The following is an 11,418-nucleotide window of genomic DNA, read 5'->3' on the forward strand; positions in this document are numbered from 1 at the left end:
CGGGCTGGAAGAGAATTCTATCCTGTAGCCGTGGGAGATGATATCCCGCACCCACTGATCGGAGACGTGTTGAAACCACACGTCGCCAAAGTGGGAGAGCCTGCCACCGACCAAGGACGTTGCTGGCGCGGCCAGATAGTCAAGAGGAGGCTGCCTTAGTGGCAGCGGCTCCTCCATTCTTCTGAGGACGCGGCTTCGTGCGCCAGCTGGGTTTTCGATCCTTGGCTGAGTTAGTGGACGAGGCTGAGGGCTTAGAGGATGACCAGTTAGAGGAACGAAAGGAACGAAACCTCGACTGGTTCCTGCCCTGGACAGGTTTCCTGGTTTTAGTTTGTGGCAAGGAAGTACTCTTCCCGCCAGTAGCCTCCTTAATAATTTCATCCAGTTGTTCACCGAACAGCCGGGACCCAGCAAAAGGGAGCCCAGCAAGGTACTTCTTGGAAGAAGCGTCTGCTTTCCACTCTCGCAGCCACAAGATCCTGCGGATCGCGAGGGAATTAGCGGAAGCCACCGCCGTGCGGTGAGAAGCCTCCAGAATGGCAGACATGGCATAGGATGAAAAAGTCGAAGCCTGGGAAGTTAAGGCAACCATTTCGGGCATAGAGTCCCTGGTGAGGGAATGCATCTCTGCCGGAGAAGCAGAGACGGCCTTAAGAGCCCACACTGCTGCAAAAGACGGGGAGAACGAGGCCCCTGCCGCTTCATAAACAGATTTGGCCAGAAGGTCAACCTGGCGGTCAGTGGAATCCTTAAGTGAGGTGCCATCCGCCACAGATACAACTGTCCGGGCTGAGATTCTAGACACCGGAGGATCTACCTTTGGTGAACGAGCCCACTCCTTGACCACCTCTGGTGGAAAGGGAAAACGGTCATCAGAACTACGCTTTGGAAAGCGTTTGTCAGGACAGGCCCTGGGTTTGGTCACAGTGGCCTGAAAACTGGAGTGGTTAAAAAACATACTCCTTGCTCTCTTAGGTGAGGTAAACTGGTGTTTTTCTACCAGAGAGGCTTGTTCCTCTGACACTGGTGGATTGAGGTCCAGTACAGAATTAATGGACGCAATCAAATCACTAACATCTGCACCACCTTCGTTAGATCAATGGGGTACATAGAGGTAGCGTCTGAGCCCACAGTAAAGGCATCCTCCTCGCCCTGCGATTCAGCTCGTGAATCAGAGCCGTGGGACGAGGAAGGAGAAGAGTCCCTGCGTCTCCGTTTAGGAGGACGGGGTCTGGGAACAGATGAAAAATCCTCTGTGAGCTCTGCAGAGTGAGTCGGAGCAGCAGAGGCGCCCTGAGAAGGGGGCTGATGCATGGTCAGCAGAGTCCGGGACAGCTGTCCCATGGAGTCGGCAAAGGACTGGGAGATAGCATTAGAAAACGATGCTACCCAAGCCGGGGGTTCAGCCACCGGGGCTGGAGCAGCCGGAGGGACCCCTGGGGAGACTCCAGGCTGAGGCACCACTATGTTAGAGCAGGCATCACAATGTGGATATGTGCTCGGTTCAGGCAGTATGAGCTTACATGCAGTGCATATAGAGTAAAGCCTTGCAGCCTTGCTCCTAGTGAGAGACATGCTGCTGAGGTGGAGGCTCTGCAGTAAAGAACACACTCCTTCAGAATGACCCTCAGAGAGTGTATAAGAAAGTCCACAACCAGAGGTTGTGGCTTACCAGACCGTTTTGTGTGCCCTCCGGATTCCACAGCTTGGACCCCCAGACAGATTGCAGAGCTGCAGCAGCCAGCGCCGATCAGTGTGTGAACGCTGATAAAATGGCGCCGGAGTGAGGAGGGGGGGGCGGGGTTTAGTCCAAGAGCGGGAACCGGAGGGCCAAGGAGAAATACAGGGGAGGGAAACATCTCCTCAGAGAGGAGTGTCCTCCCCTGTGCTGAACGGCCGGTGGGCGGCGCCGCACTGTCCCCCTGCATGACTGACATGCAGGGGCAGTGAAAACGAAAGTAGGCCGCAGCCGAAGCCGGGGCCTAAATTTTTCCATGCGGCCGACAAGCAGGCACCCTCGGCGCGGTTCTCAGGAAAAAAAAAAAAAACAGACAACCGGCCGGAAATTACAGCAAAGTTAAATAACACACTCTCCCCACAATAAATGTACAAGGGACCCCTCAATAACGTCTCAATACTTAGCTTATGAGACGCAGGGCCAGGTCCCTGAGGGATGAGCGCTCCGTCCGGCAGGGTCCTGAAAGGGCTGCGGATGGAGACCGGTCTCCTGCAAAGCAGTGAGAACCGTGATGGCTCCCACTTCAAGCCAGAGCCCGAGGGATGGTGAAGGAGCGCGGCATGTAAGGCTCCAGCCTTGTAAATCAACCTTAACAGCACCGCCGACACAGTGGGGTGAGAAGGGACATGCCGGGAGTCCAGGCTTGGACCCGCTTTTCTTCCAATTCTTTAAAATCAAAAATGAAAAATCAAAAGAGAATGCATGTGTGTGTGACCTCCTGAACACAAAGCATTGAACTGGCTATATTTGGTTATCCAGGGGGTGTATATGCTCGGAGGGAGGAGCTACACTTTTTAGTGTAGTACTTTGTGTGTCCTCCGGGAGGCAGAAGCTATACACCCGTGGTCTGGGTCTCCCATAAGGAACGATGAAGAAAGTTTTATTCCTCAGACTTCTATTAGCTATGGATAGCAACGGATGGTCTTGCGTTGCATCCGCTGCACGACGCAGCGTCGTTATTTTGACGCTGGGTCGGGCGGAGGGAACGCTACATGTAGCGTTTTTTGTGTCGTTAAAATAGCGCACCTTGACGGATTCTGTTGGAATCCGCCACGGGGTCTAATGATTGTCCATGGTGGCGGATTCCGCCGCTATGTGCTAAGCGGCGGAATCCGCTGACAGATTTCGTCACGTTCTACTGCGCATGCTCAGCATTTCCAGTAGAACGATCGAAATCATTTAAAATCACTCCTGATCTCTCTCCCACCTTTCCCCCCCACTCTCATACTTACCAATCACGGGCGCAACGTCCTGCACAGTTGTCACAAAGCTCCGGCGGCTTTTCCTCTTTTGAAAAAGCCGGCCACTCATTATTCCATCTAGTATTCACTGCTTCCCCCGCCACCTATGATTGGTTGCCGTGAGACAGCTGTCACTCAGCGTTGGGGCGGGTCTGACTGCAACCAATCACAGCCGCCGGTGGGCGGGTCTATATCGTGCAGTACAATAAATAATTAAAAAAAAAAAACGGCGTGCGGTCCCCCCAATTTTGATACCAGTAAAAGGTAAAGCCACACGGCTGAAGGCTGGTATTCTCAGGATTATTGGGGGGGGGGGTGGGGAGAGGAGGATTCAGCCAGCAGCCGCCCGGAATTCCCGGGACTACCTGGCTCATCCCGAATTGCCCTGGTGCGGTGGCGATCGAGGTTGTGAGGAGTTAATGGCAGCTGCCCATAGCTGCCACTAGTCCTAGGTTAATCATGGCAGGCCAAGAACAAAATTCTCAACATTGAAACCAAGGGCATGAGCACGCTCAGTCACGGGCACGAAAATCTATGGTCGATTGAGAGAAAACTGAAAGACACAGAAAGGCACATCAAGAACAAAATTCTCGACACATTCCATGATTAACCTGTAAGTGAAAGTAAATAATATTATTAATTTTATTCATTTATATAGCGCTATTAATTCCACAGCACTTTACATACATTGTGAGCCCCAATGGGGACAGTGTTGCCAATCTAGAGTCCCTATCAGTATGTCTTTGGAGTGTGGGAGGAAACCGGAGAACCCGGAGGAAACCCACACAAACACGGGGAGAACATACAAACTCCTTGCAGATGTTGTCCTTGGTGGGATTTGAACCCAGGACCCTAGCGCTGCAAGACTGCAGTGCTAACCACTGAGCCACCGTGCCGCCCATTCTAAATGTACACCATTTAGGCTGCCGGCGTTTTGGATGCAGCGTGTTTCAGCTACGTCCAAAACGCTGCGTTGTACAGTAAATAAAACACATACACCCGACAAAATCCTTTATTTGGAATAAAATAAAAAAAAAAAAAAAAAAAAACAAAAAAAAAAAACACACCCTCTTTCACCACTTTATTAAAATCCCCAAATACCCCTCCAGTTCCAGCGTAATCCGCACGAGGTCCCGCGACGCATCCAGCTCTGCTACATAAAGCTGACAGCAGCGGCCGTAGAACACCGGCACTCCTGTGAGCTCCACGCAGAAACTGAAGGGAGTCGCGCTGTCAGCGGGAACGTCACTGAGGTAATGCCTGTGTGTGTGCGGTGATGATGGGTGCGGTAGTGCCTGCGTGTGCGGTAGTGCCAGGGTGTGTGCGGTAGTGCCAGGGTGTGTGCAGTGAAGATGAGGGCGGTAGCGTCGGGATATGTGCGGTGATAATGTGGGCGGTAGTGTCGGGATATGTGCGGTGATGATGTGGGTGGTAGTGCCGAGATCTGTGCGGTGAAGATGAGGGCTGTAGTGCCGGGACATGTGCGGTGATGATGTGGGCGGTAGTGTCGGGACGTGTGCGGTGATGATGAGGGCTGTAGTGTCGGGACATGTTCGGTGATGAGGAGGGCTGTAGTGTCGGGACGTGTGCGGTGAAGATGTGGGCGGTAGTGTCGGGACGTGTGCGGTGAAGATGTGGGCGGTAGTGTCGGGACGTGTGCGGTGAAGATGTGGGCGGTAGTGTCGGGACGTGTGCGGTGAAGATGAGGGCTGTAGTGTCGGCATGTGTGCGGTGAAGATGAGGGCTGTAGTGTCGGCATGTGTGCGGTGAAGATGAGGGCTGTAGTGTCGGCATGTGTGCGGTGAAGATGAGGGCTGTAGTGTCGGGATGTGTGCGGTGAAGATGAGGGCTGTAGTCCCGGGGTGGGTACGGTGAAGATGAGGGCTCTCTCTCGGCTAAAGAAAACTTAACACAACGCGTTATTTCACTGGAATCCGTGGCCTTTATTATCACACTTTTTGCAAGGCATCGGTCACATGCGTTACACAATGCATTGTGATGGATGCCGGTCAACGCAAGTGTGAAAGTAGCCCAATTCTTGTTATTCGTTGTACAACGCATCAGTCACATGCATCAAGCAACGCATGTGACTGATGCAAAACGGAAATGTGAACCTAGCCTAATTAGCATACGTGGCGGTCATGTTTTATAAAGTTTATTTTTGGGGTCTGGAAGGGGAGTCAGCACAAGGTGCACCTTCATGGAACGCAGCCCAGGAGCTACAGAAGGTGACAAAAAACCCCTATGGGTAAATGCACATGGTGCGGCTTTTTTAAGATGATGATGTGTGCACAGAACCGAACGTCCACAGTGTAATCGAGTCCCGGACCTGGGAACCAGCTACACTGTGACATTCTCTGAAAGTAAGAAAACCTATGGTCGGAGTGTACAGTGATATCTGCAGCGTCCGCTCAGTGCGCACATCCAGTAGTCACCGTCCGCTCAGTGCGCACATCCAGTAGTCACCGTCCGCTCAGTGCGCACATCCAGTAGTCACCGTCCGCTCAGTGCGCACATCCAGTAGTCACCGTCCGCTCAGTGCGCACATCCAGTAGTCACCGTCCGCTCAGTGCGCACATCCAGTAGTCACCGTCCGCTCAGTGCGCACATCCAGTAGTCACCGTCCGCTCAGTGCGCACATCCAGTAGTCACCGTCCGCTCAGTGCGCACATCCAGTAGTCACCGTCCGCTCAGTGCGCACATCCAGTAGTCACCGTCCGCTCAGTGCGCACATCCAGTAGTCACCGTCCGCTCAGTGCGCACATCCAGTAGTCACCGTCCGCTCAGTGCGCACATCCAGTAGTCACCGTCCGCTCAGTGCGCACATCCAGTAGTCACCGTCCGCTCAGTGCGCACATCCAGTAGTCACCGTCCGCTCAGTGCGCACATCCAGTAGTCACCGTCCGCTCAGTGCGCACATCCAGTAGTCACCGTCCGCTCAGTGCGCACATCCAGTAGTCACCGTCCGCTCAGTGTGCACATCCAGTAGTCACCGTCCGCTCAGTGTGCACATCCAGTAGTCACCGTCCGCTCAGTGTGCACATCCAGTAATCACCCGATACATCGGATCTGGAGCCATCATTTGTGTAGACAACTTTTTTTGTCCTTTTTTAAATAAATTGATTTTTACAGAACTTTTTTTTTTCCCCATTGGAGTCTATGGAGAACAGATCCGGTAACTGATCGCTATTTATCTTCCATTTGTAAGGCTGCTTTCACACATCCGGTTTTTGCAGTGCGGCTCAATCCAGCTCAAACACCTATGCAACGGATGCGGCGAAAAAAACATATCCGTTGCAAAAGTTTTTTCATGCAGCCCTTCCGTTTTGACGGATGAGGCTTGATCCAGTGCGATGCGGTTTTTTGCCGCACAAAAAAAAAAAAAAAAAAAAAAAAAAAAAAACCATGCCAGGCATCGTTTTATCCGGCCGCTGCATGGGCTAAATATGCCGCATCTGGCAAAAAACGGACGCAACGCAAAGTCATGCGGCACAATACAGCGCTTATGCAAGTCAATGCGGAAAAAACGCAACCGGCGGCAAAAAACGGTTGTGTTTTTCTGCAAAGCGCCGTATTGTGCCGCTCAGCAAAAAACGGATGTGTGAAAGCAGCCTTTTACTGATCCAATAAGAAAACAACGGATCTTTTACAAATGCAAGAAAAATGGATCCTTTCTCCATAAACTCCAATGTAAAAAAAAAAACCCAAAACGCACGGATCCAGCTGAAATCAGTATTTCCAAAACAGACAAAAAAGAAAAGTGGTGTCTGACCCAAGGATTTCTCCAGATCTGATCCGGGCGATTACTGCACGTGTGAATATGGCCTGTCACGGACCAGAAAGTGGCATCCGACACTCCGCAAAAATTAAAAGGCTCCGTATTATTTTGCAGACTGGTGCCTATAATATTGGGATGTGTGAATATGGCGCTATAGAGGCCGGGCAGGGAACCCTCCATCTGATCTGCACAGCCGGCCATGGGGGTAGCCTGAAATAGGAGTCATAGCAGACTGGGGCTGAGCTGACGCTATACGTGCCGACTCTGACCGATTCAATCGGCTAATCCCTTAAGCATCTGTAACCCTAACGTCAGCCCAATAACGGCAGCCATGACTCATACATCTCCGGGCGTCATGGGCACAGCACCGGCAGCTACACCCCGCCTCTCGAGTACAGCCCATACCGTTCTCCGGTCGGCAGCCTCCGCTTTCCGTACTGTCCGCAGCTCACTGCTCCGTATTCACTTCCGTCCCCGCAGCCCGCCTGCACTATGTTCAAATCTAGGACTTCAGCCAACCAGCGTGCTCCATTCATAACGTGTCATCATGTGCGACCAGTCCCGGGGCACGCCGGGAGTTGTAGTTTCGGAGCACTCATTCGGTGTGAGCACTGCAGACCTGCTAGTTTGGCTGGAGGAGGGATGTAACCTGTGCTGCTGCAGGACGCGGCCTCAGTGACTGCTCCGTGCAGGGCCGCCACTAGGAATTTCAGGGCCCCATACTGGCAAAATTATGGGGCCCCCTTGAGATCCACCCCAGCTCCGCCTCCACCCCGCAAACCTTCCCCAGTGTGTGTGTATATACAGTATATGGTACATATATGTATGTGTTTATTTGTGTGTATGTGATTATGAATGTGTGTATATATTCTGTATGTGTGTGTCAAAATTTTGCACACTCACATGGCTGGACCCCGAGAGCGTTCCAATTTACCAATCAATTTTGCCCCTATCTACATAATGGGGAAAACGTGAAACCAAAAGTGTATCCGCACCGTTGCATCTACAATCACAACATTTTGCACAGACACCTCGTGACCCAGGGAACGTCGTAGACTATGTTTTGACAGGAAAATTTAACCCCACGCTTTACAGTTACTCTCCAAAAAACATCCCTTCATTAAAGTAAACGGAGCCTGGAACTACAGGTTATTAGTAGGAGCTGTGAGTGGTTGCTATAGGTACAAAAGACATTCATAGTATAAGAAGCTTATATGTGAAGTAATAAGATGTTGGTGGGGAGACGGATAGAGAGAGACAGAAAGAAAGACAGACAGGCAAAGAGACAGAGAGATAGAGACAGACAGAGACAAACTGTGAAAGAGACAGATCTGGAAAGAGACCGATGGGGAAAGAGACAGACAGACAGGCAGACAGGGAAGGAGGAGACAGCCAGAGAGACAGACAAAGATAGATGGGGAAAGACACAGACCTTGATAGACTTGATAGAGACAGACAGGGAAAGAGACAGAGAAATAGAGACAGACAAAGACAGGCAGACAGGGAAAGAGACAGGAAAAGACACAGACAAAGAGACGGGGAGACAGACAGGGAAAGAGACAGACCTGGGAAAGAGACAGACCTGGAAAGAGACAGATGGGGAAACAAAACAGAGATAGAGACAGATAAAGAAAGAGACAGACAGGCAGACGGGGAAAGAGACGGAGAAAGAGACAGACGGGGAAAGAAACAGATGGGGAAAGAGACAGACAGGGAAAGAGACGGGGAAAGAGACAGACGGGGAAAGAGACAGACGGGGAAAGAGACAGACCTGGGAAAGAGACAGACCTGGAAAGAGACAGATGGGGAAACAAAACAGAGATAGAGACAGATAAAGAAAGAGACAGACAGGCAGACGGGGAAAGAGACGGAGAAAGAGACAGACGGGGAAAGAAACAGATGGGGAAAGAGACAGACAGGGAAAGAGACGGGGAAAGAGACAGACGGGGAAAGAGACAGACGGGGAAAGAGACAGACGGGGAATGAGGCAGACAGGGAAAGAGGCAGACGGGGAAAGAGGCAGATGAGGAAAGAGGCAGACGAGGAAAGAGGCAGATGAGGAAAGAAGCAGACCTGCAAAGAGACAGACAGAGACAGACTGGGAAAGAGACAGACCTGGAAAGAGACAGACCTGGAAAGAGACAGACGGAGCACATTACTTTGCCAATTTAGTTGAATCTGTGCGGAATATCTGTGGTGTTGAAATATATGTTGTGAAATGCTTCTATCAGCTTAGTTTTTGCCTTTTAATAATTACATTTCTATCTATTTGTTTTGTGTGTGCAGAATACATTTTTGTAAATACTTTCTACTTTGTTAACAGAGGTTATTAACTCGGGCGAAACCGGGTAGTACAGCTACTATATATATATGTCGCGGGCGGAGGAGGGGACGCTGCGCTCACCCACTGCTCGGGTCCGGCTGCTGCTGCTGCTCGGTGGTGGCTCGAGCGGTGGTCCGGATCCCGGGGACTCGAGCGGCATTCCTCGCCCGTGAGTGAAAAGGGGGTGGTTTGATCTGTGGTTTAGGGATATTGTCCGTGACGCCACCCACGGTTGTGGTGAGGTTGTGACACCACCGCTGCTTTGGATGGGGATCCCGGGAGCGATGACAGGGAGCAGCTTGGATGTTGGTTCTCCCCTCCGTGGGTAGGGGGGTTGGTTGTCCCGGGGCCCGGTGAGGGTTAGGGATGGCAGGCGGGTTACGGGGCCTGGTGAGGTGCAGGGTCGCGGGGGTAGCGCTGTGCCGCACAGCACGGTGGTACTCACTCAGCCAGTAATTCACATGGAGTCTCTGGTCAAACAAACGGCTGGATGGACGGGTCCCACAGGCGGCTGCGGTTGTTCTCCTCCCGGTAGGTTGATGGTGACTGCCTTTCCCTGCACCTGTGTTGTGTTACGGTTCCAATGGCTTCCCACTGGTAACCCGCTCCCCAGCTTGGATGGATGCTGAGGGAGCCCCTTTTGGCCGCAGGCTCTGGCCCTGGGAACTGTAGCCTTGGCGGTGACTGTGTTTCCCTTTATGGTTTGAGCTTTTGCCTTCAATCGGGTCTTGACTGCTGGGAAACCCCGTGAGTGAAAAGGGGGTGGTTTGATCTGTGGTTTAGGGATATTGTCCGTGATGCCACCCACGGTTGTGGTGAGGTTGTGACACCACCGCTGCTCTGGATGGGGATCCCGGGAGCGATGACAGGGAGCAGCTTGGATGTTGGTTCTCCCCTCCGTGGGTAGGGGGGTTGGTTGTCCCGGGGCCCGGTGAGGGTTAGGGATGGCAGGCGGGTTACGGGGCCTGGTGAGGTGCAGGGTCGCGGGGGTAGCGCTGTGCCGCACAGCACGGTGGTACTCACTCAGCCAGTAATTCACATGGAGTCTCTGGTCAAACAAACGGCTGGATGGACGGGTCCCACAGGCGGCTGCGGTTGTTCTCCTCCCGGTAGGTTGATGGTGACTGCCTTTCCCTGCACATGTGTTGTGTTACGGTTCCAATGGCTTCCCACCGGTAACCCGCTCCCCAGCTTGGATGGATGCTGAGGGAGCCCCTTTTGGCCGCAGGCTCTGGCCCTGGGAACTGTAGCCTTGGCGGTGACTGTGTTTCCCTTTACGGTTTGAGCTTTTGCCTTCAATCGGGTCTTGACTGCTGGGAAACCCCGGAGGTTCCCTTCGCTAACGGATTTGACCAGTTTTACGGCGACTCCTAGCCTGGTCGGGGTCCGTAGGCCCTGCCGAATGGTGCTGGCTTCTCTTCACTCCCCGATCCGGTACAGGCGGGCCACCGCCCGTCCCCGGTCCGTACGGTTCACTCCAATCAGCCTCTCCTGCAGACGGTCACCACCGTCTGTCAACCTTGCTGTTCCGTCCGGGCCACACACCCGGACGCGGTCAGTCTCCTCTACCACTTCACTTCCTCAACTCCTCAACTCCTCTCAAAAACTGATCTGACTTCCTTTTCCCCGCCTCCAGGACTGTGAACTCTTCTGTGGGCGGAACCAACCGCCTGGCCCACCCCCTGGTGTGGACATCAGCCCCTGGAGGAAGGCAACAAGGATTTGTGTTTGACTTCGGTGTGCCTAACCGGGGTGTGGGGTGTGTTGGTGTAGTTCTGTGACGACCTGGCTTGTCCAGGGTGCCACATATATATATATATATATTACACACACACACACAGAGTCATGGCCAAAAGTCTTAGCACCCTTGAAGTTGTTCCAGAAAATGAAGTATTTCCCTCAGAAAAGTACTAATACACCCTCTACACCACCTACCCTTCTCCATAATGCACCTCCTACATTGCCCCTCTCCATAACACACCACCTACACCGCCTCTTTCCATATTACACGCTCTATACCTACCTGCTACATCATAAGACACGCTCTACACCTACCTGCTACATCATAAGACACGCTCTACACCTCCGTGCTCCATAATACATGCTCTACATCACCCCTCTCCATAATGCACCTTCTACACCGTCCCTCTACATAACACCATAACACACCACCTACACAGCCTCTTTCCATAATACACGCTCTATACCTCCCTGCTCCATAATACACGCTCTACACCGCCTCTTTCCGTAATGCACTCTCTACACTGCCCCCCTCCATCACACTCTGCCCCTCACACTCATCACCTCTCGTCACACTCTGCCCCTCCCTTGTCATACT

At 52.5% G+C, this 11,418-nt stretch overlaps 1 protein-coding gene across 1 annotated transcript in view; it reads right to left on the reverse strand.

Moving 5' to 3' along the window:
* ESPL1 (extra spindle pole bodies like 1, separase) overlaps positions 1 to 7,237 on the reverse strand; it is a 196,879-nt gene extending 189,642 nt beyond the window's left edge. Inside the window, exon 1 of the mRNA XM_075337218.1 lies at positions 7,163 to 7,237. The gene's annotated coding sequence lies outside the window, so the exon portion shown is untranslated. The remainder of the gene's footprint in view (positions 1 to 7,162) is intronic.
* Positions 7,238 to 11,418: the final 4,181 nt, after the last annotated feature.

Source organism: Anomaloglossus baeobatrachus, chromosome 2 (assembly GCF_048569485.1).
Source record: "Anomaloglossus baeobatrachus isolate aAnoBae1 chromosome 2, aAnoBae1.hap1, whole genome shotgun sequence".
Taxonomy (NCBI): Eukaryota; Metazoa; Chordata; class Amphibia; order Anura; family Aromobatidae; genus Anomaloglossus; species Anomaloglossus baeobatrachus.